This window comes from Heterodontus francisci, chromosome 11, assembly GCF_036365525.1.
Source record: "Heterodontus francisci isolate sHetFra1 chromosome 11, sHetFra1.hap1, whole genome shotgun sequence".
In the NCBI taxonomy this organism is placed as follows: domain Eukaryota; kingdom Metazoa; phylum Chordata; class Chondrichthyes; order Heterodontiformes; family Heterodontidae; genus Heterodontus; species Heterodontus francisci.
In genome coordinates, this window is record NC_090381.1 from 59640509 (window position 1) to 59664099 (window position 23591).

Genomic DNA, 23591 nt, shown 5'->3' on the forward strand with positions numbered 1-23591 from the left:
TCTTCGTTACCTTTTAGCTGACGGGCTGTAATTTTATTCCAATCCGTTTTTGCGGGACAGAACGCTCGCAGCCACTGACTAATCGCAGCCCATCCGGCATCCAGTTGTTGCGCGTCCTCGCCAAAGCAGCTTGGACCTCTCTGTTCAGTCTTCGCCCCGCTCGCCCAGGCACCATCACAGTCAAGATCTGTACCCCGTCCCATGCGTGGAGGTGGTAAATTCCCTTCAGACATTCCAACTGTTCCCATGTCTTCTGACCCCCCTTTTTAGGGTCAGTCAATTCTTTGGACCATTTATCAATTTTCTCAGGATCCGCCGGGACATGCATCCAATAAGTGTTGTGCTCAGATGTGATCACCTCATTACCGTCTGTAGTCTTCTTTTCCTGTTTGACCCTAACGCGTTTCTGTTTAAAGGGGGCGAGCCGTGCAAAAGGAAACTCATCATCAGTATCACTTTCTTCGCTGGAGGACTCAGCTTCCTCTGTACCGGCTTCACGCCGTTGCGTTTTTCGTAGTTCTTTTAGTAACGACTCCAGATTCGGGTACAGGCGAGACGGTTCTGGTCGGCGGGGTGCGCAGGGCGGTCCCAGTCCCTTGGGTTGCATTGCCTGTTCTTCTCGTAATTGTTTTTTAAGTTCTTTATTTTCGGTTTCCAACCTTGCTTTTTCAGTTTCTAGTTTTTCTAATTTAAGCTTTTCCTTTCTCAGTTGTTCGCAGACCGCCTTCAGTTGGTCCTTCGCATTAGTCAGGTCGCGGTCACGTTGAGACAGTTGAGCTTGTTGGATAATTTCATTACGCTGTCGATCTGGCCCATTACGGCTAAAGACCATTGGGTCCGTTCTTTATCCTTTAAACGGGTCGTTTTTCCCCAAGCTCTCTTTATATCTTCCAGGGACCACTGTCCCTTGGAGGCACTGTATTTCTGTTCAATTTCATTACAGGTTTTAGCCAAATTAAACTGTTGCTCTATATATCCTTTTAACTGCCAAAGAATTTCATCTTCGGAAACGTCTGGCGGGGCCCGCCCGCCTTTTACGGTGGTTGGTAACTGTCGGTTGCTTTCGTCAGTCATTGTACCAATTTTGTGTGGGGGAGGGGGTCTCAAGCCGTGGGGCTTCTTATACAGGTGCCGTGGAGCTTTTCAGCTGGGCTGGTGTATTACCATCGAACACTGCCGATTTAGACATCTATAAAGGGGGTCCCGAGCCTCGGAAGAGTTCGGGATCGCGTGGTCGAGTACCAAAACTAGACAACGGCCAAGGACTTTTTAAAGTAAAGAGGAGTCCTTACCTCCGGGAGTCGATATAGGTCCGATGTCCAGGGCTTCGGTCTTTAATCCTCCAGCGATCCTGCCGACTACGCCAAGTTGATGGATCCCATCAGTTACAAAGAGAGACGAAGTCCGACCGTAACTTTTAGGAACTTTATTGCAGTATATGGTTGTTACATTGCAAGGACACAAAAGGAACAAAAAGCAAAACAAGAGAACATACAAAAGAACAAAGCTCACTACAGCAAGCCTTTCTTATAGATATTCAAACAAAACTAATAATGCCCTCCCCTTGTTTCTGAGTGGTTTGCAGACTTCTATTATCAGTGCATGATTGGTTCATTTGTCCCAGCATTTTATTCTGGCATCTTATTTCAGTAGTTTCACATCCCCCCTCCTTGAACTGTTAGGCTGATTATTAAACAATAGGCTACTATTAAGCTATCTGCAGCTGTCCTGTTAGCTTCTGCTTGTTATTTTTTATAAATTGGCTCCACAACTGCACAGTTAGTTTGTTAGCTGATTAGCTTACTTTTGATCTGTCCCCACACCTACCAATGCTGCCAGGCTGACAGCCACCTCTCACTGCTCCATCTATTCAGCTATGGCAGACATATCACCCAAAAACAACACAGGAACGTAGCAGCATAGGAGCAGGAGTAGTCCATTCAACCCATAGAGCTTGCTCCATAATTCAGTACGATCCTGGCTGATCATCCACTTCAATGCCTTTTTCCCACAATATCCCCATATCCCTTTATACCATTGGTATTTAGAAATCTGTCAATCTCTACTTTAAACATCCACAATGACTGAGATTCCACAGCCCTCTGGGTTGGAGAATTCCAAAGATTCACAACCCTCTGAGTAAGGAAATTTCTCCTCATCTTTGTCCTCAGTTCTGATGAAAGGTCATTGACCTGAAATGTTAACTTTTCTTTTCTCTCCACATATGCTGCCAGATCTGCTGAGTATTTCCAGCATTTCTTATTTTTATTTCTGTCCTAAGTGGCTTCCCACTTATTTTGAAATAGTATCCCCTGGTTCTAGACTCCCCAACCAGGAGAAACATCTTACCTGCATCTACCCTGTCTATCCCTTTAAGCATTTTGTAGGTTTCAATGAGATCATCTCTCATTCTTTGAAACTCTAGAGAATACAGGCTCAGTTTCCCCAATCTCTCTTCATAGGACAGTCCCGCCATCCTGGGAACAAGTCTAGTGAACCTTTGTTGCACTCCCTCTATGGCAATAATATCCTTCCTAAGATAAGGGGACCAAAACTGCATACAGTACTCTAGGTGCAGTCTAACCAAGGTTCTATACAATTGAAGCAAGACTTCACTACTGTTGTACTCAAATCCTCTTGTGATAAAGGCTAACATATCATTGGCTTTCTTAATTGTTTGCTGCACCTGCATGTTAGCTTTCAGTGACTCCTCAATCACTGACATTCATCTCCCTCTCTTGCAGGACAAGGTGGCACACAATAAAAGAAAGCAGAGCAAAACTGGCAGGGGATAAGGATGCCTGCATTCCCTGAGCCCTACGGAGGAGTTGTTGCTGTGAAGCATGGGTCCGGATGCATCCAGTATTGCTGGGAACATTGAGGATGACGATGTGTTCCTGCCTTATGCCCCTTCTCAACTCCTAGCTCACCCTCATCCTACTATCTGACATGATGAACAAGCTGCAGATGGTATGACCACAGATCTCTTGCTTCCCCCCGCCCCCAATCCCACTTCCCTGACCCCTTCTGAGTTCTTTCTTTCAGACACCTGAGAACCTCCGCCTGCCCAGCCACAGTAGCCCCAGGAGGAGGAGAGGGAGCAACAGCACAGCACTGATGACGCGGTCCCATCACTTGCTCTGACAATCACAGCCAATAGCTCAGATGCTGGCACTACATGTAACTTGGAGGCTAGTATAAAGTTGGGATCAGCATGTGATGAGTCATCTGGGCACAACCCACCTACAGCCAGGCAGGAATAAAGGATGGTCTGGTTTGCCTATCACCAGAGGGCGAGGTGGCAGTCAAGTACGATGCAGAGGACTGAGATGAGGACTTTGATGGAGTGGTATACAGGAAAGTGCTGATGGGCATGTCCACTAAGATTCTGGGAGAATTGGCTGGCCTGCCAGACATTCACCTGTCACTGTCAAGGAGCTGGAGGAGTTTGATTACAACTTGGCAGAGGGCATAGCACAGAGCTTGTCCTCTCTGCAGTCTCTGCTCCATCTCCCTGTCATGTTGCAGACCCAGAGGCACTGCCTCTGCTACCCCCTTACCTGTTGCAGCCTTAGTTTGGACAGGTAACCTACTCCTCTGGTGTCCCCCACACTCACCTGCACTCCCCTAAGCACCCCCCTCCCCTCGAGGATGTGGCAACACTCTTTGGCAAATCCAAGAACTCACCACAACATCTGCAACACTCCAGTGTACTTTCAGACACTTTGCAATAAAAAAAAATCCAAAATATCACCTTATTTGCAATTTGGGTGCCTGCCTCTTTAAATAATGCGAGTGCAGGGCCCAGCTTGCAGCTTCAAGCGCTTCTTATTTGCAGAGTGATGTTGGAATTCATTGCCTGCATATTTGTTCTTCAAATTAGGAATCCTGGCACCACATCAGCCAGTTAAACTGTGTGATGTCAAGATAGCGTCCATTCACAGACTTGCACCATACACAAGCGATGCCTCCACATGCACCTTTTTACTAACAGACCGCCGCTGTGCAGGAACCGGCGAGTGGTTCAGGCAACACACGGCGCCAGGCCTCATAGTACACTACGCAAGGTAATTCCTCGCACATGGAGTCTTCAGGTAGATGAAGTGTGACCAATGTTCCCTCTTTTTTTGTTGTTATGCACAGCCTGTTCATTTCAATGTGCGGAATCTTTAAATTTCTTTGCGGTACAACGGCTCTAGCACCTGCCTGCAGCCAGATCTCTTCAGCAGCAGATTATTGAAGAGGACCTCAGCTGAACAATCACTGATCCAATGCAAAAAGAGTTATATCCAGCATCTCTCCCAGTCCTTCTACCATTTAAAAAAACTACACCTGCCCAAAGACCAACATTGATATTCATGCCACCGAACAAAGCACCAGCTACTGCTGAAATATACACTGGAAGTTGGGAGGCTGCTATGGTTCTAATAAGGACCTTCATATATTTCTGGTCAGTGACCTTTAGGAGTTCAGAACTGCAGAATATTATAGTCCAGTTGGCTGTCTGGATCCAGGACAGGCAATGGTTGTGGGGGTGTCAAGGGTGTATTCATTCTGTCATCCTGAAAGAGGGCAGCATGTTTCACTTTCATCATACTACTGGCTGTTCCATCACGCTGTGGCTCAGTATTTAAAACAGACTGTAGGAAACCCCTGATCCAATTGAAATCCCTATTCAATTGGTCTCCCATTCTGTCCAAGTTGGAGGGGTTGGTGGAGCCCAAAGCTTGAATGTCAGTGATATGAACAGACCAGAGAGATGCTATTTCTGGTGCTACAAATTCTTGCAACTAGGGGCAGCTACAGGTCTATTGAGGTGATGGTGTTTTTTTGAGGAGGTACAGTTTTGAAAGGGATGAGACCACTGCCTGAGGAGAGGAAACCATTTACAATGTTAGTTAGCAGGTACCAGGAATGAATGTTTAATGATCAGAAATTTAATGGGACATAGCCTGATTTAGATTATCATTAAAGACACTGCACTGCAACAGTTCCATAGAGGTACAGATGAAACCTTGTCCTGAGCCATCGAAGATACTTTCAAGGGTGTGATTGTCCTAAGATCAGAGGACTTTTGGCTACACAAGTAAAGCAAGCATTCACACTCTTCACTGCCCTCCTGAGGAACTATATTGATAAAGGTAGACTTTTATCTGTTGGCAGATAGATACAACTTGTCTTCCTTAGAAAGTTGTAGTTTCAAACTCCAATGGTAAAAAGTAGCATGTAATAATGTATTTTTTAATCTTTCTATCATTTCAAAATATGAATTAAAATAAATTATATAATGACCCAAATTGAGACACTTTCAGAGCTGTGGTCAGGCACTTTGATTTCTTTAGGTAGCAATATTAATCTGACCATTTTGTGTATTCATATATTCATTATAGAACAGATAATTTTGTTGCAGGAAATCAAGAATACAACTCTTCACATCTAATAATTTGAATAAAATAGATTCAGAATACTCACTTCTCGATCTAGTGATTTTTGGTTTGAGTTCCAAGAATGACTGACCATTGAAGCTGCTCTCTGTTCTGACTGACAGGTTCATGCCAAAATGAATGCGATGCTCAATTGTTAATTTCTCAGTGTAAACTTTCTAAATTGTGCACTCGAATCTCATACCAGCATACGGCCTCCGGTAGTTGGTTGCATATTGCACTGGGCTGTGAATAGATTCAAAACATTCTGTAAGCCAGTATTCCAATCAATTATTTTTATTTTATTTAAATGGCAGTGTCATGAAGACCCCCGCCTGCCAGAATGAGGTATATTAATTTCATTACATGAACATTAATTTTAAACTGTTGCTGGAGTGGAGAGATGACTTGTTAAAGAGATCAGCAGTGACTGGAATGAAAATTGCATTCTAAGAGACAGTCACCTAGGTAATGACAATGGGAACTGCTCACTGATTCAATTAAAAGAGATTGGTCTGGGCAATGGTGATCCACATCTTGTCAGTGTAAGAGACAGTACTGCACCCAGTCACTGAGAGCTTTGGAATCCACAAACGCAGGAGTTTGTTAAAAAAAAAAGTGAGTCACATGACTAACCTGCTGGCCCAGGTCTGGTTTTGAATTGCTGACAGGACAGCTTGGGTCAGACTGCAGATTGCAACTGAACTTGCAACAAGAGCCTCTCTCCTGTCTGACTCTCTCTCTCTCTCACTAATCTCTGTATCCATTGAAGTCACTTAAACTCAAGAGAGAAAAGACTCCTACATCGAAACAGGTTTTAAAGCGTGCACTGGTCCCCAACAAAACAGCAAGACTTACCTGCAACCAAAGACTACATCGAATTCAAGGGACCGTAAATAGAAACCCAGCTATTGTCTCAAACTTTTACCCTTTATTCTTTCTAATACTTCTGTCTCTATCTGCGTGTGTGTTTATCGCGTATGCATGCTAGCGTGCTTGTGTCGCATATTCGTAGTCGTCAACCGAATTAGAGTTTAAGATTAATAAACTTCCACCTTTCTTGTTTAAATCTTAGAAAACCTATCTGATTGATTTCTTTGCCTTGTAATTGGAAAGCAGTGAACCAAGGATTCACTGAGGGGGAGCTACAAACATTGTTTTTAAAATTAAACCCTGTTACGGTTATACCAGGCAAAGGCTGAGAGGGAACCCTAGACCCCTATCTCACCCAGTCGTAACAGGCAGCTTTACTGTTTTACAATTCTAAAAGCTTAAAACTTTAAAACATATTTTATTCATTTCTGTTTTACTTAAACTTTAGTAACTCATTTCAAATTTTTAGAAATAACAAATTGATTTCTCAAGGTATGCACAGGACGAGTGGACCACATATAATAGTCAGGTCCAGCAGGATTAGAGAGCAAATGGATAATTAGACCATGATAGGTAGGATGAGATAAGAAAGGGGAAAGGAAGAAAAGAGGGTGAGCAAAAAATAGAATGAGAGGGGTGATGTGGAGAGAGGGAGATGGAAAAGATAGAAAACAGGGAACAGGAAGGTCTGGGGAAGAGGAGGGATGAAGGAAAGGTAAACAAAGGAAGAGGAGGAGAAGGAGAGAGGGGGGCAAATGTGGAGGACTTATGTTAATTGGGGAGGAAAGTTTTTAAACTGTGTTGATGGTGTGGGCACAGGTTATGGTACTCTTTCCTTCCATGAATTCTGATCACAGGAATGGCAAGGGTGGCAGTGGGAAGAGGATGGTGAGCTGACATATGCTCAATCAGGCTCTAATTCATCTCTCTCCATTGGGGAAGGTTATCTTTTTTTTTATTTCCAAAATATACTTTATTCATAAAAATCTGTAAAAAAATACATGACAAAACAGTTCTAAACAGCACCAAGTCAAAAATTGCAAAGTGTGCAAAGGAGGTCAGTTTCCTTCAATGCAGGAGTGAGTTGCCTCACAACCCTTCCATTTCATTTTTCATGCCATATACATTTTACAGCACACGAGAATTTTCCCGATACAGTTCGAGAGGTTTCCCATGGATCCAGCCCCTCAGTTCAGCTTGGTGGGGGGACCTTACACAGTGGTCTTTCCCCATTGAGCCTTTGCTGTGGCTGCCCCAAGCTTTAGGGCGTCCCTCAGCACGTAGTCCTGGACCTTGGAATGTGCCAGTCTGCAACATTCGGTCGTGGACAACTTTTTGCGCTGGAAGACCAGCAAGTTTCGGGCAGACCAAAGGGCGTCTTTCACCGAATTGATAGTCCTCCAGCAGCAGTTGATGTTTGTCTCGGTGTGCGTCCCTGGGAAAAGCCCGTAGAGCACAGACTCCTGTGTTACAGAGCTGCTTGGGATGAACCTCGACAAAAACCACTGCATCTCTTTCCACACCTGCTTTGCAAAGACACATTCCAGAAGGAGGTGGGCAACCGTCTCTTCCCCACCACAGCCACCGCAAGGGCATTGTGCGGAGGGGGTGAGACTTCGGGCGTGCAGGAAGGATCTGACGGGGAGGGCTCTTCTCACCACCAGCCAAGCTACATCTTGGTGCTTGTTTGAAAGTTCTGGTGATGAGGCATTCCGCCAAATGACTTTGGCAGCCTGCTCAGGGAACCATCCGACAGGATCCACCATCTCCTTTTCCCGTAGGGCCTTGAGGACATTCCGTGCAGACCACTGCCTGATGGATCGGTGGTCAAAGGTGTTTTTTCCGCCGAAACTGCTCCACAAAGGATAGGTGGTCACAGTCCAACTGGATGGAGCGTTCCGTGGCAATGTGATCAGGCCCATCCTTCGCAACACCGGGGACAGATAGAACCTCAACATGTAGTGACACTTGGAGTTTTCATACTGGAGGTCTACACACAGCTTGACGCAGCCGCACACGAAGGTAGTCATCAGGATGAGGGCCACGTTGGGTACATTTTTCCCGCCCTTATCCAGAGGTTTGACCATCGTGTCCCTCCGGACCCGGTCCATTTTGGATCCCCAGATGAAGCGGAAAATGGCTTGAGTGACTGCCACAGCACAGGAGTGGGGTATGGGCCAGACCTGCGCCACGTACAGCAACAACGTGAGCGCCTTGCACCTGATGACCAGGTTCTTACCCACAATGGAGAGAGATTGCTGCTCCCACATGCTCAGCTTGTGTTGTATCCTGGCTACTCGCTCCTCCCAGGTTTTGGTGCACGCCCCGGCCCTTCCGAACCATATCCCCAGCACCTTCAGGTAGTCTGACCTGACGGTGAAGGGGACAAAGGATCAGTCAACCCAGTTTTTTTTTATTCATTCATGGGATGTGGGCTTCACTGGCCAGGCCAGCATTTATTGCCCATCCCTAATTGCCCTTGAGAAGGTGTTGGTGAGCTGCCTTCTTGAAACCGCTGCAGTCCATGTGGGGTAGGTACACCCACAGTGCTAGCGGTTAGATACAACTGAGAGGCTTGCCAGGCCATTTCAGGGGGCACATAAGAGTCAACCACATTGCTGTGGGTCTGGAGTCACATGTAGGCCAGACCAGGTAAGGACAGCAGATTTCCTTCCCTAAAGGACATTAGTTAACCAGATGGGTTTTTACAACAATCGGCAATGGTTTTATGGCCATCATTAGACTAGCTTTTAATTCCAGATTTATTAATTGAATTCAAATTCCACCTTCTGCTGTTGTGGGATTTGAACCCATGTCCCCAGAGCAATACCCTGGGTCTCTGGGTTACTAGTCCAGTGGCAATACCTTTACACCACCGCCTCCCTGAGGAGTTCCCAAAGAACATGGCCTCGCTCTTGCCGTGGTTAACTTTGGCTCCCGAGGCCAGTTCGAACTGGTCGCAGATGCTCATCAGTCTGCGCACAGACAGCGGATCCGAGCAGAAGACGGCGACGTCATCCATGTACAGGGAGGTTTTGACCTGAGTGCCTCCACTGCCTGGGATTGTCACCACTCTTATGCTCGCATCCTTCCTGATAGACTCAGCAAAGGGTTCAATACAGCAAACAAACACGACAGGGGAGAGAGGACAGCCCTGTCTGACTCCAGATTGGATCCGGAAACTTTCTGATTCCCGCCCATTGATTGAGACTGCGTTACTGATGTTTGTGTAGCGCAGTTTGATCCAATTGCAGATTCCCTCCCCAAACCCCATTTTGGAAAGCATGTCCAGCATGTCGGTGTGCGATATCCTGCCAAAAGCCTTCTCCTGGTCCAGGCTGATGAGGCAGGTGTCCACCCTCCTGTCCCGTACATAGGCGATGGCATCCCTGAGAAGCGCGAGACTATTGGAGATCTTCCTGCCGGGTGCAGTACAGGTCTGATCAGGGTGGATCATCGACTCCAGAGCAGACTTGACTCGACTGGCTATGACTTTGGACAGAATCTTGTAGTCAACATTAAGCAGTGAGATGGGCTTCCAATTTCTGATTTCTGCCCTCTCCCCCTTCCGCTTGTAGATGAGGGTGATGATGCCTTTCCTCATGGATTCTGACATGCTGCCGGCCAGGAGCATACTCTCGTATACTTCCATCAGGTCCGGGTCGACCCAGTCCCACAGGGCCGAATACAACTCAACCGGTAAGCCATCGCTTCCAGGAGTTTTACTCGTCTCGAAGGACTTGACGGCCTTTGTCAGCTCGTCCAGAGTTAACGGCTTGTCCAGTCTCTCCCTCCTGCTGTCATCTAAGACCTCTGTGATAGATGACAGGAAGGACTGGGAGGCTCTGCTGTCTGTGGGCTTCACGTCATTCAGCCAATCATAAAAGGATTTGCTGATCCTTAGCATGTCGGTCTGCGAAGACGTTACCAAGCCATCCTCTTCCTTCAGGCTGCTGATAACAGAGCTCTCTCTCTGTACCTTTTGGAAGAAGTAACGCGAGCATGTCTCATCCTGCTCAATGGAGCGGACTCTGGACCGGAAGATGATCTTGGAGGCCTCTGTGGCAAAGAGCGAGGCCTGCTGGCTCTTCACCTCATGGAGCTCCTCCTTGACCTTGACCCCCGTCGACTGCAGCCGGAGCAAATTTTGCATACTTTTCTGGAGTCGGGACATTTCCCTCTGTCTCTCTCTCGCCGTCTGAACACCTTTGAGGATAAAGAAACCTCTTGATGTTCTCCTTGATCGCTTTCCACCAGTGAACTGGAGACTCAAAGAGGGGTTTCACAGTCCTCCAATCTTTGTAATCCCTTTTGAGTTCCTCAACGTTCTCTGGGGTTAGCAGTGTAACATTGAGCTTCCATATTCCCCTGCCAACCCGCTGGTCGTCCTGTAAGTGAAAGTCGGCCAGTAAGAGGCAATGGTCGGAGAAGAACACCGGCTTGACGTCGGTGGATCTGACCATGACAGCACGGGACACAAACAGGAAGTCAATCCTGGAACGGGCGGACCCATCCAATCTTGAGCAGGTGTATCTACGCTGCGCTCCGTCTGCAGGTTTGCTGAAGACGTCGTGCAATTTGGCATCTTTTACTGTTTCTATTAGGAATCTGGACGTAGCGTCCAGTTTGCTGTCGTCTCTGCTGGATCGTCCAGCTGCATCAATGATGCAATTGAAGTCACTGCCTAGGATGACCGGCCTGGATGTAGCCAGCAGCAGTGGGAGCTGCTGGAAGACGGTCAGCCGCTCGCTGCATTGAACCAGGGCGTACATGTTGATCAACCGGAGCGGAGCGTTGTTGTACATTACATCTGCTACGAGGAGGCGACCGCCCACCACCTCCTTAACTTCAGAGATGGTGAAGTTACCTCCCCGCAGCAGAATACCCAGGCCGGAGGAACGGCAATCATTACCCCCTGACCAGATCGATGGCCCGTGGGACCACCATCGCAACCACTGCCTATAGGTGCTGAGGTGTGGTATTCCACACTCCTGCAGAAACAGTCGGTCAGCTTTGACCTTGGTGAGGTAATCCAAGGTTGAAACACATCGTGTAGTGGATTTAATGCTACGCACATTAAATTTAAGCAATCCTTATACCCATTTTTTTAAAGTTAGTTGTTGCTTCCCATACCATTTGTCCTTACTAGTCACAGTCCTTCGGGATGTTCCTGCATACCCATAGTGTAGGCAAGCTGTTTCACGTTCATTGAGCTCAGAAACCCCTCCTGGTTTTTCATGCAGGGTTTGTTCCGCTGGGGTGACGTCGGGGGGGTGGTCTTGTAGGCAGCAAGGATTGGGCTGTCCTCTGCTACTGCCCTCTGTTCCTCCTCGAAAACATCACTGCTCCCGGCTTCCCGGAGCTGAGGTGCGCCAGACGTGTCTTTGCTCTTGGTGTCCCAGAGCTGGGATGCGCTGGCCATGTCGCTAGGTGTGGCGCTTTGGGGTTGGGACATGTCGGGCCCATCACAGCTTCCAGTGCCCGGGGGCTGGGGGGCTTTATCTTCCAGCTCCTTTGAGTTCTGCCACCTCTTTTGAAGGTGGCGTTGTTCCAGCACTTTCTCGTCCAGTGAAGAGGAGCTGCTGTAGTCTGTCTCAGACGTAGCCTCCTCTTGCCACTGGTTTGGGTGGTGGCCTGTTCTGCTTTGGAGGTCTTTTCTTTGTGGTTTTCCTTTGTACCACTTGCCACTGACCCGTTTGTCCATCTGCTCCTCATCCATTGATTCTGGCTGTGGAGGAGGGGTTTTCGGGTGCAGGGTAAGTGCTGGGTCGTTGGTTTCAGCTGCCTCCCCTTTCTTCTCCTTCTCAGGTAGACTTTCCTCGCTGCGGAGAGGGTTGCTTGTCTCCTTTCCAGTACCGGAGGCCTTCGTCGTACCTTCTCCCGACCTTTCCTTGGACCTTGCCTCCTGAGCATAACTGAGGCAACGTTTGGGGCAGGTTTTGTAGAGGTGGCCTGCCACACCGCACAAGTTGCAACACTTACTCTGCTTACAGTCCTTGGTCTGATGGCCTTCCTTCTTGCGGTTCTTGCAGGCAACCGTGCTGCAGTTAGCTGCCATGTGACCAGATTTACCACAGGTGCGACAAACTCTGGGCTGTCCAGCGTAGACCAAGAAGCCTCGACTTCCCCCGCTAGCGAAGCTGGAGGGAGGGTGGATGATGGCTCCATTAGCATCGACCTTCAAGGTCACCTTGACCTGCCGCTTGCTGGTCCAAATCCCAAATGGGTCCTTGACATCGGTGCTGCTGCCGGCCACCTTGACGTACCTGGCGAGAAAGGTGAGTACATCCACCACAGGAACATTGGGGTTGTAGAGGGGGATTGTCACCAACCGGTCAGGTTGTGACGGAAGCGTGAAGAGTGGCTCCACTGTGAGGAACGACAGTGGCGCCAGGTTCCCTTTCTTCTTGAACACCTTCAGGAACTTGATGCATCCTGCCACATTCTTGAACGTCACGTCGAAATATCCACTGCTGGGGAAGTCCTGCAGGCAGAAGATGTCCGTAGCTTGGAATCCACAGCAATCGATGAGAATTTTCTTGATGAAGAAGGTAAGATCAACTGGTGCATCTTCTTGCTTGTCCTTCACCACCACCCGAACAGTGTTACGTACTCCATGGCCTGAAGCTCGAAGATTGGTTCTCGCCATTTTACTCAAAGCCTACCCAGGATCAAAAGCCACTGATCATGGTTTCTCCTCTGCCAAGTAGGTACTGATAAGAACAGATATTACACTTGATCTTAGCCAAAAGGCTGAGAAGCGATAACCTGTAAACTGTGGTTCCTGCGTCTTAGCCAAAAGGGAAGGTTATCAGTGAGGTCACTGACCCTTCAAGCTTATTTCTCTCTCAGTAGGTAGAATGAATCATTAAGCTTGCTCAACCTCTACACAGCCCTTTAAGATGGCGGTGGGAAGAATTTTTTTTCTTTCAGAGGGTCATTAGTCTGTGGAATTCTCTTTCCCAGGAAACAGTGGAGGCTGGGTCATTGAATTTATTCAAAGTTGAGTTAGATAGATTTTTGATAGACAAGGGAATCAAGGGTTATGGGGAGTAGACAGGAAAGTTGAGTTGAGCCTAGAATCAAATCAGCCATGATCTTATCGAAGGATGGAGCAGGCTCGAAGTGCCAAATGGCCTATTCTTGTTCCTATGTTCCTAGCCCTAAATTCTTTCAGTGGGGCAATTGTTGAGTTCTTTTACCATTCAACCTGATTGGGTTGGGGGGAGGATATACTGTTGGCCCTGCAAAACTGAGAAGAACCCTCAGGGGTTTTTGTTGTAGGGTCTCATTGCCCGAGAGGTAACCTGGAACTCCATGAGTAGGAATTGCATGGCACAGCCTGCTCATAAAACCATCTCCTGGCTCAAGCATGGAATAGCAGTGTCAAAGGCTGTCACATTAATGTGAAGATTGTTTTCAAAATATGACAGGGTGGGGGCAGAATTAATGCTAAAAATCCTACTGGGGCTATTGACATAGAATCTATTAATTCAATAATATAGAAGTAGTACGATCATTTTTTTTATTCATTCATGGGAAGTGGGTATCACTGGTTATGCCAGCATTTATTGCCCATCCCTAATTGCCCTTGAGAAGGTGGTGATGAGCTGCCTTCTTGAACTGCTGCAGTCCATGTGAGGTAGGTACACCCACAGTGCTGTAAGGAAGGGAATTCCAGGATTTTGACCCAGCGACAGTGAAGGAACGGCGATATAGTTCCAAGTCAGGATGATGTAAGGCTTGGACGGGAACTTGCAGGTGGTGATGTTCCCATGAATTTGCTGCTCTTGTCATTCGAGGTGGTAGAGGTCACGGGTTTGGAAGGTGCTGTCTAAGGAGCCTTGGTGCATTGCTGCAGTGCATCTTGTAGATGGTACCCACTACTGCCACTGTGCGTCGGTGGTGGAGGGAGTGCCAAACGGGCTGCTTGAGTGTTGATGGAGCTGCACCCATCCAGCCAAGTGGAGAGTATTCCATCACATTCCTGACTTGTGCCTTGTAGATGGTGAACAGGCTTTGGGGAGTCAGGAGGTGAGATACTCGCCACAGGATTCCTAGCTTCTGATCTGCTCTTGTAGCCACAGTATTTATATGGCTACTGCCATTCAGCTTCTGGTCAATGGCAGCCCCTAGGATGTTGATAGTGGGGGATGCAGCGATGGTAATGCCTTTGAATGTCAAGGGGAGATGGGTAGATTCTCTCTTGTTGGAGATGGTCATTGCCTGGCACTTGTGTGACGCAGATGTTACTTGCCACTTATCAGCCCAAGCCTGGATATTCTCCAGGTCTAGCTGAATTTCCACATGGACTGCTTCAGTATTTGAGGAGTCGCGAATGGTGCTGAACATTGTGCAATCATCAGCGAACATCCCCACTTCTGACCTTATGATTGAAGGAAGGTCATTGATGAAGCATCTGAAGACAGTTGGGCATAGGACACTACCCTGAGGAACTCCTGCAGTGATGTCCTGGAGCTCAAATGATTGACCTCCAACAACAACAGCCATCTTCCTTTGCGCTAGGTATGACTCTAACCAGCAGAGAGATTTCCCCCTGATTCCCATTGACTCCAGTTTTGCTCGGGCTCCTTGATGCCATACTCGGTCAAATGCTGCCTTGATGTCACTCTCACCTCACCTCTTGAGTTCAGCTCTTTTGTCCATGTTTGAGCCAAGGCTGTAATGAGGTCAGTTGCTGAGTGGCCCTGTCGGAACCCAAACTGGGTATCACTGAGCAGGTTATTGCTAAGCAAGTGCTGTTTGATGGCATTGTTAATGACACTTTGCTGATGATTGAGAGTAGACTGATGGGGCGGTAATTGGCCAGGTTGGACTTGTCCTTTTTGTGTACAGGACATACCTGGGAAATTTTCCACATTGCCGGGTAGATGCCAGTGTTGTAGCTATACTGGAACAGCTTGGCTAGGGGTACAGCAAGTTCTGGAGCACAGGTCTTCAGTACTATTGCCGGAATATTGTCAGGACCCATAGCCTTTCCAGTATCCAGTGCCTTCAGTCGTTTCGTGATATCACACGGAGTGAATCGAATTGGCTGAAGTCTGGTATCTGTAATGCTGGGGACTTCAGGAGGGGGCCGGGATGGATCATCAACTTGGCACTTCTGGCTGAAGATTTTTGCAAATGCTTCAGCCTTATCTTTCGCACTGATGTGTTGGGCTCCCCCATCATTGAGGATGGGGATATTTGTGGAGCCACCTCCTCCAGTTAGTTGTTTAATTGTCCACCACCATTCACGGCTGGATGTGGCAGGACTGCAGAGCTTAGATCTGATCTGTTGGTTATGAGATCACTTAGCTCTGTCTATCGCATGTTGCTTATGCAGTTTGGCATGCAAGTAGTCCTGTATTGTAGCTTCACCAGGTTGACACCTCATTTTGAGGCATGCCTGGTGCTGCTCCTGGCATGCCCTCCTGCACTCTTCATTGAACCAAGGTTGGTTTCCTGGCTTGATGGTAATGGTAGAGTGGGGGATATGCCGGGCCATGAGGTTACAGATTGTGGTTGAGTACAATTCTGCTGCTGCTGATGGCCCACAGCGCCTCGTGGATGCCCAGTTTTGCATTGCTAGATCTGTTCGAAATCTATCCCATTTAGCACGGTGATAGTGCCACACAAAACGATAGACGGTATCCTCAATGTGAAGGCGGGACTTCGTCTCCACAAGGACTGTGCGGTGGTCACTCCTACCAATACAGTCATCGACAGAAGCATCTGCGGCAGGCAGATTGGTGGGAACAAGGTCAAGTACATTTTTCCCTCTTGTTAGTTCCCTCACCACCTGCCGCAGACCCAGTCTCGCACCTATGTCCTTTAGGACTCGGCCAGCTCGGTCAGTAGTGGTGCTACCAAGCCACTCTTGGTGATGGACATTGAAGCCCTCCACCCAAAGTACATTCTGTGCCCTTGCCACCCTCAGTGCTTCCTCCAACTGCTGTTCAACATGGAGGAGTACTGACTCATCAGCTGAGGGAGGGCGGTAGGTGGTAATCAGTAGGAGGTTACCTTGCCCATGTTTGACCTGATGCCATGAGACTTCATGGGGTCCAGAGTCGATGTTGAGGACTCCTAGGACAACTCCCTCCCTACTGTAGACCACTGTCCCGCCACCACTGCTGGGTCAGTCCTGCCGGTGGGACAGGAGATACCCAGGAATAGTGATTGCATTGTCTGGGACATTGTCTTTTCGGTTTGATTCTGTGAGTAAGAATGTGTCGGGCTGTTGCTTGACTAGTCTTTGGGACAGCTCTCCCAACTTTGGCACAAGCCCCCAGATGTTGGAAGGAGGACTTTGCAGGGTCGACAGGGCTGGGTTTGCCATTGTCGTTTCCGGTGCCTACATCGATGCCGGGTGGTCCATCTGGTTTCATTCCTTTTTATTGACTTTGTAGCGGTTACGTACAACTGAGTGGCTTGCTAGGCCATTTCAGAGGGCATGTAAGAGTTAACCACATTGCTGTGGGTCTGGAGTCACATGTAGGCCAGACCAGGTAAGGACAGCTGATTTCCTTCCCTAAAGGACATTGGTTAACCAGATGGGTTTTTACAACAATGAACATCATTAGACTAGTTTTTAATTCCAGATTTATTAATTAAATTCAAATTCCACCTTCTGCTGTGGTGGGATTCGAACCCATGTCTCCAGATCAATACCCTGGGTCTCTGGGTTACTAGTCCAGTGATAATACCACTACGCCACCGCCTCCCCACTATCATAATAGCATAAAGATGGCAAATGTCTCAAAAATGAGCACATTTCTGAAATTTAAAAATCTCCAGAAGCTGAAGAGGAAGAAGATTTATTTGGTTTATTTAGCATGTTATGAGATTTGTCCATCGGCTTTGTGTCTGCCTTGCTCGCTAAAGAATTTAGCACTGGTTGTGCTGGAGGCATGCTGTATGTGGCAGTCTAAATTAGACCACTTAAAATAAGATCTTATCAACAGGAATCTGATTCACATTGCTACATTTCAAGATTGTGCTGTAATGGATTGTAGTAAGTTAAAAAAAAAGTAACTTCAGTTTTACTCAGAGTCTGAAGAAAGCAGTAGTTTGGGATCTGATGTTCTCTCTGCTCTCCCTGCGCATTTTAGCTGTGGATAAAAAAAAATGTAAGAAGCCATAGACTAAGAATACAGATTTTATGGTTCAATTTATCTCTCAATTTATCTCCACTCTGCAGCAGTCCATTAAACATAATTATGTACAATAATTAAGCAAACAAAAAAACACAGGGTAATTTGAACCCCACCTACCCAGTGTAAACTGATGGAATTGGAGCAGCCACCTTATAACACTATGCCTGAACCTCACAGGAAAGTAAAATGGGAAGGATGTAAAATGGGTGGTTGACCAGATCCTGTCAGTTTCCTGCCAAGCCTAGTTTAGATTAAAATTAGAACTATAGTTTCCAATCCATGCCTCATCCTAATTCCATTTATATTTCTGTACTATTAGCAACAAGGAATCTAAAAGCAGCCCATTACATCCCTGCATTATTTGTTTATATTGACAGTGATGCATGTGTGACCATTAGGAGTTTGATGACAATTCAAATTACAGGAATGCCTTCATTCTTTTATACCAATTTGAGGGGTAGTTGGTCATTCAATGAGTATAGTATTGCTTGAAGTTAGAGTATGAGGAAAACCAGATTCACAAATGATGCAGTGAGATATGAGGATCATGACACTGGTTGGCATTCATATTTTAATACCTGGCAATTGTAAAGCCATTGACATGATCAATCAGATGCATCTAAATGGCATACTTGTGAGACTGAGCTTGCTGCAGCTGGTGAGATATAAACTTACTTGACCTGATTCTCACTAAAACTGGGCAACCATGAGGCACTGTGGTCCATCATCAGTGGCAGAATTGTATTCCCCCACAATATGTAACCTCAACCCCCAGCATATCCCTCAATTTACCGTTACCAACAAACCAAGTGAGCAACCCTGGTTCAATGAAGAGTGTAGAAGAGTATTCCAGGAGCAGCACCAGGTGTACCTAAAAATGAGGTGCCAACCTGGGGAAGATGCAACAAAGGACTACATGCATGCCAAACAGCGGAAGCAACATGTTATAGACAGAGCTAAGAGATCCCACAACCAACAGATCAGTACAAATCTCTGCAGTCCTGTCACATCCAGTCATGAATGGTGGTTGGCAATTAAATAACTAATGGGAGGAGGAGGCTACACGAACATTTCCATCCTCAATGATGGCAGATCCCAACACGTCAGTACAAAAGACAAGGTTGAAGCATTTGCAACTATCTTCAGCCAAAAGTGCCTCATAGATGATCCATCGTGGCCTCCTCCTGAGGTTCCCACGATCACAGATGCCAGTTTTCATTCAATTCAATTTACTTCACCTACTATCAAGAAACGGCAACGTTCACAGGTTGCAGCAAAGGCCATGGCCCCTGACACCATCCTAGCTGTAGTGCTGAAGACTTATACTCCAGAGCACAAGAACACAAGAAATAGGATCAGAAGTAGACCATATGGCCCATCGAGCCTGTTCCACCATTCAACACGATCATGGCTGATCTTGGGTTTCAGTTCCACTTTCCTGCTTGCTCCCCATATCCCATGATTCCCTGCGAGACCAAAAATCTATCTATCCCAGCCTTAAATGTATTCAGTGATGGAGCATCCACAACCCTCTGGGGTAGAGTATTCCAAAGATTCACAACCCTTTCAGTGAAGTAATTTCTCCTCATCCCAGTCCTGAATGAATGACTCCTTATCCTGAGACTGTGTCCCCATTTTCTAGATTCCCTGACCAGTGGGAACAATCTCTCAGCTTCTACCCTATCAAGCCCTTTCAGAATCTTGTATGTCTCAATTAGATCGCTTCTCGTTCTTCTAAACTCCACTTATCATAGGACAACCCCCTCATCCCAGGGACCAATTTAGTAAATCTTTGCTGCACTGCCTCCAGTGCAAGTATATCCTTTCTTAAATGCGGAGACCAAAACTGCACACAGTATTCCAGGTGCGGTCTCACCAAAGCCCTGTGCAATTTTAGTAAAACTTCTTTATTCCTGTACTCCAGTCCCCTTGAAATAAAGACCAAACTGCCATTTGCCTTCCTATTAGCCTGCTTCAGCTGCATGTTAACTTTGTGCGTTCCTTGTACGAGTACCCCAAGTCTCTCTGAACATTAAAATTTACCAGTTTCACACCTTTTAAAAAATATTCTGCTTTTCTATTTTTGTGACCAAAGTGAACAGCTTCACACTTCCCTACATTATACTCCATTTGTCATCTTGTTGCCCACTCAATTAATCTCTTTGCAGCTCTCTACATCCTCCCTGCAGCTTACCTTTCCACCGAGCTTTGTATCATCAGAAAACTTAGATACAAAACTCTCTATTTCTTCATTCAAGTCATTAATATAGAGTGTAAATAGCTGAGGTTCCAGCACTGATCTTTGCGGCACTCCAGTATTCACTTCCTGCCAACTTGAAAATGCCATGTCTCTAGCCAAATTGTTCCAGTACAGTTACAACACAGTGACCAACAAAGTGAAAAATTGCCCAGCTATGAACTGACTACAAAAAGCAGGACCAATTGTAACTTCCCAATTACTGCCCTATCAACCTACTGTCAATAATCAGTAAAGTGATGGAATGTATTTTTGATAGTGCTCTCAAGCAGCATTTACTCACCAATAACCTGCTACCTGATGCCCAGTTTGGGTTTTGCCAGGATCATTCAGCTCCAGACACCATAACAGCCTTAGTCCAATCTGATAAAAGGTCACAGACCTGAAGCATTGGCCGGAATTTTACATTGGGCGGGAGGTTCTGCCCATTGGTCAAAAAGTCAGGGGTGAGTGTCACTCCATCGGTTATGGGAAACACGCTATGATGTTATGTGGCCCAGGCCCTTAATTGGCCTCGGGCAGGACTTACGTCCCTCTGAGGTAGGAAGAGCTCCCTCCAAGAGCTGCCGGCCAATCAGCAGTTCTGTCCAGCAATGCCACTGGGAGTGGTGGCCACTGTTGGGACTGCATCCAACCAGAAGATAAAGAGGGACGCTGGTCCCGGAATGAAGGTAAATGTGTGGGGCCTCGCTGGGGACAATCGGCCAAGCCATGGCGAAGCAAGTGGGTCCGGTTGGGGGCGGTGGTTATAGTGCATTAGGCAGTTGGGCCATGGGGGTTGCCCTCTGTGGGGCTCAGGGTGCCCCCACAGCCCGCAAGGAGTTTGCCAGGTTTTACAGAGTGGCCTCCTGGGGATCCTGAGCCACCTGCGGCAGCGGCGGGAGGAGGTCCTTAAGTGGCAGTTAATTGGCTACTTAAAGGCCTTAATTGGCCTGGGGCAGGCAGGCTGTTTCTCGCCACAGCCGCCCCTTGTAAAATTGCAGCATGGCCGGGAAGGCGACAGGATTGGCACCCCCGCCTCCCAATCAATTTTATGAACCGGCCGCCTCCAGCCTGGTCCTGTGGGGTGGGGGTTGGGTGGGTAGGGTTGGTGGGGGCGTAAAATTTCGGCCTTTAATTCTGTTTCTCTCTCCACAGATGCTGCTGGACCTGCTGAGTATTTCCAGCATTTTCTGTTTTATTATCACAGTTTCAGTCAGTTTCTTTTTATAGGGGTACAAATGAATCCCCAGTTAATGCCCACCACCTGCACACAATTAAATACAAGTAATATACAATTAACACTAATTAATACAATTTTGTGGCCTTTGGGAGGTCTTGGGATTGTTTCTGCTCAACCATAGACATTGCTGCATTACCATATATGTGTTTCAAGGTCAAATGTTGGTTTGTGAGATGCTACGGCTTGTTTGCAGGAGTGGTCATTGAAGCTGAAGATGGAAGAAATATCAGAGTAAAACTCTCAAATGTCACTGCTGTCTGTAACTTGAAATCAAAATGCTTTACATTCAGTTATTGTGCAGTGTTTATATTTGTTTAAATTGACAAAGATAAGTAATTAGATTTTGTCACTGTCAAAATGATTTACGACCTGACTCAGAAGGCTGTGTGCTGCTGAGTTATAAGGCCCAATATTAACCCTGCCCAGCCAGCGGGATCTGGACAGGTTAGTGGCCAAAATGGCCGTCAGACACTTAACCGACTTGTTCGCTCCCGCCCCTATTTTAACTGCCACATTGCAGCACTGCATGTAGACGGGGACCACTTCAATATTTAAATGCAGGGGCGAATGCCATCATTCAAAAGCCAGTGTGATCTTCACAGCCAATCATGGCAACGATGCTCACTACTGGAGCTATTGAAACCTGGCAGCAAGCAGAATCATGGCTAGAACAGACCATGATATTGATGTTAATATTTTAAACTTTCCTTTTGAAGGTTTTCTTATGGGCTTGGAGAAGCAGGTGTGCTCTTCGAGGCCCTACTTAGAATATTTAGGCTCCCCCTGCTGTAGACTCACCCTCTTTTCCAATTGCAAGACCTTGTGGGACGGCCCGAGCAGCAATGTTCTCTTTAATTTCCCTTCCCTGTGCGCAGCCTGTTTGTTGCAATGCATGGTCCCTTTAAGATTGTTGTGTGGCCACACATGCGCACATCTTAAAGGGACCACTCCTTATGCATGGCCTGTTTGTTCCCTGCGATGTAAGTTCTGGACTGCTCTGTGGCTCCGCACCTGCACAGCTTAGAGAGAACGTTGCCTAGCAGCCGAAGCCACCACTCACCTGATGTTGGCAGGCAGCGTCCAGGCCTCTCAATTTTCTGATATCTCCCATCTGCTTTGATTGCGATGCCAACTGGTGGGAGTTAGTGAGGACAAGCAATTAAAATAGATAGATGTTCCATTTACTCCTCAAAAAAACATTCAGATCAGCATCCACAGTTTATAAAGCATACAGTACATGGAATAATATTTAACATACACTTCAACAGATAGCACAACCACAGCAGGGCATGGTTAGGTTGGGGACTGAAATGTTTTTACTTTAGTTAATAAACTAGTTTTCCTTTCTTAATGAGCTCTTTTTTCCTTTGGACTAACAAGATCTGTATAACAATAATATAAAAGCAAGATACTGCGGATGCTGGAAATCTGAAATAAAAACAAGAAACACTGCAAATACTCAGCAGGTCTGGCAACATCTATGGAGAGAGAAGCAGAGTTAACGTTTCAGGTCAGTGACCCTTCTTCAGAACTCTGTATAACCCTTGTTATTTTATCAATAATTTCTCTTGTGTTACATATAATTACTATCCTATCAAGTAAAACCTTGAATTCTAAGTTTGTCTTTGATTCTGAATCATTCAGTACCAGTCAATCTCCTGATTCTACAGAAAGCCCAATTTTATAAAAATTATATTCCTTTCTGAGGACTAACTGTTTCCCTGAAACTTAGGATCCAGTATGCAATGGTGCATCTTTAATGAAGTTATTCATGACACAGGTTCATACTTTATCCTGAAACTGACCATTGCTATAGGATCATGCTTGGTAAACAGTTTAGCATCGCTATCTTAAATTGACTTATATTTTTCCTGCTTAACAAGCAAAGGCTAAAGGTTAATATTACTGCAATATAAAGAAAAATCAATAGCAGTATACATAGTTAACAAAAGAAAAGTCTGACTAAAATTCTCCTTATTGTTACAATTTAGGAAAACATGCAGAGTACTCTCACATTCAAAGGGTTAAATAGTAAATAGACAAGGAAAAACAAGGAAAAAAACTTCAAGATAGTGTCATAAATATTCAGCATTGTTCTACAATATTTATTACAAAAGCAATGAATTCTTTGTCCAAGCTTATAGTGGTTGCAGCTGGAAGAAATAAAAAATGAATATTTTCAATGTCATCTGCAGTGTTATTTTTGATAAGTCTACTTCTGTAGTATTGACAGAGATCTTTTATGCCATCAGTCACCATACTTGTTGATAGCTTGTTTAAAAAAAATACATCCTTTGAATTCAAGCTGAATTAAGAAGATTGAAGTATGTCAAGTAATTAAACAGTTGATTTCACTCTTGAATGTTATTATTCTATAATAGTACTTTAGATAGAGCGTAATGATTTGATGACATGGTGTAGTAATATTTGTGAAACAAAACAAAATATTATTAATATGCTACTATAATGATACTTCAGCATTTCAAATGTTTCCTTTCAGAATTGCCAGTTTTAAAATGATTGATGATGATGTACTTTTTTGATGTGATTGTCTGAAATGATGTTCATCTGGAGTAGTTTAAGGTATTTTAAGGGCATTTATCTCAAGGAAAATGTTTTTGGCAAAGCTTTTGTGAAAAGGTTGTGGAACATCAGAA

At 46.1% G+C, this 23591-nt stretch overlaps 1 pseudogene; it reads right to left on the bottom strand.

Moving 5' to 3' along the window:
* Positions 1–12930: 12930 nt before the first annotated feature.
* On the bottom strand, positions 12931–13061 carry LOC137375513 (U2 spliceosomal RNA; annotated as a pseudogene).
* Positions 13062–23591: the final 10530 nt, after the last annotated feature.